Genomic DNA, 1,753 nt, shown 5'->3' with positions numbered 1-1,753 from the left:
TGTAGCTGACGTGTACGCATCGCTGTGCTACTTTATAATGTTTACGATTATTGAATCGCCCGCCGCGTGTGAGATACGGTCAGTGATACGTTTTTTTGACCGCGAGAAGCCTATCAGCTGCAGAAATTCATCGTCAGTTAACAGAAGTTTATGGCTTGAGTGCAATGAGTGAAGGTAAAGTGCGTCAATGGGTTAGAGAGTTTAAAAATGGCCGTCAAAACGTCCATGACGAAGAACGCTCAGGCCGGCCCTCTGTGATCACTGATGATTTGGTGGCTGCAGTCGAAACAAAGATTCATGAGGCCAGAAGATTCAAAATTTCCACTCTTTCTTTGGAATTTCCACAAGTTTCAAGATCGGTTTTGTACAAAATTGTCTGAAAACCTAAACTTCAAGAAACTGTTCTCGGTGGGTACCCAGACTCCTCAGAGAGGACCACCAAGGCAAGAGATTTGCCACTTCATTGGACTTTTTGATTCGTTACGAGGAAGAAGGGATGACATTGTCACTGGAGATGAAACATGGGTATCCCATATCAATCCCGAAAGCAAGCGACAATCGCTGGAATGGCGACACACAACCTCACCCGTCAAGGTCAAAGCCAAACAGACGCTGTCAAAGCGCAAGATTATGGCAACTGTGTTCCGGGACCGGCGCGGTGTTTTGCTAGTGGACTTTATGCCACGAGGAACGACAATCAACTCAGATGCCTACTGTGCAACTCTAAAGAAGCTCCGCAGAGCAATTCAAAACAAAAGGCGCGGCATGCTGACAAAAGGAGTTTTGCTCCTGCACGATAACGCTAGGCCTCAACACCTCTCAAAAGACTCGGGATTTGATTGATTCTTTTGGCTGGGAAGTTTTGGACCATGCACTATACAGCCCCGACCTTGCTCCTAGCGATTTTCACCTTTTCCGGTACCTGAAACACCATCTTGGCGGGCAGCGCTTCAATGACGACGATGAAGTGAAAGCGGCCGTGAACTCTTGGCTGTCGGAGCAGGTGGCCGAATTCTTTGAAGAGGGAATTGAAAACTTAGTTGTACGGTATGACAAGTGCTTCAATAAATAAGGCAACTATGTAGAAAAATAGGTAAAAGTGTGTAGAATCAGAAAATAAGTTTTTTTACAAAAGTATTTGTATTTTTTTTTTAAAATAAAAACGGTCCTTACTTAAAAATCAACCCTAGTATTTAGGGGAGTAAACGGCCGACAATTTCTGAGCTGTCTCCTTGCTGCTGAAGCCATCGTGTGTGCAAGAGAGAAGTTTCGACCGCTAAAGTCTCTCCGCCACACCACATTCCGTTAAACATAGCATGACGGACCTCTCTGGAGTTTCCAAAGCGACCGTCGAAGGCAGAGCTTTCCCTGAATACGTTACGTGACGCTTCTGCATTGTCAGAGGGTCACAAATAGAGCCTCCCTGTCGTAAGAGGAACACTACTGGAGAAAGAACTCGATAGGGCTAAAACATAACTTCAGATGCAAACTACTGTCATTTCAATACGGCAATGTTTCTGCTTCGTTGAGCCTCACACTGAAACCAATCTTGCTCGTGGAAACCAATCACAAGGGGATCTGGACGTCATGGCCTGTAGCTTATTTAGAATTTTGATATTTAGTAACTGAAACTTTAATAGATATTGAAATGAAACCTCAACCAAATAATTAGTATGTTGTGAACTCTACGTTGAAAATAAAATTAAAAACTGTGGAATAAGTAGTGGAGTGAATAGTGATTTTGATCTTACGT

Source organism: Schistocerca cancellata, chromosome 2, assembly GCF_023864275.1.
Source record: "Schistocerca cancellata isolate TAMUIC-IGC-003103 chromosome 2, iqSchCanc2.1, whole genome shotgun sequence".
NCBI lineage: Eukaryota > Metazoa > Arthropoda > Insecta > Orthoptera > Acrididae > Schistocerca > Schistocerca cancellata.
Note: the sequence above shows the minus strand (reverse complement) of the source record.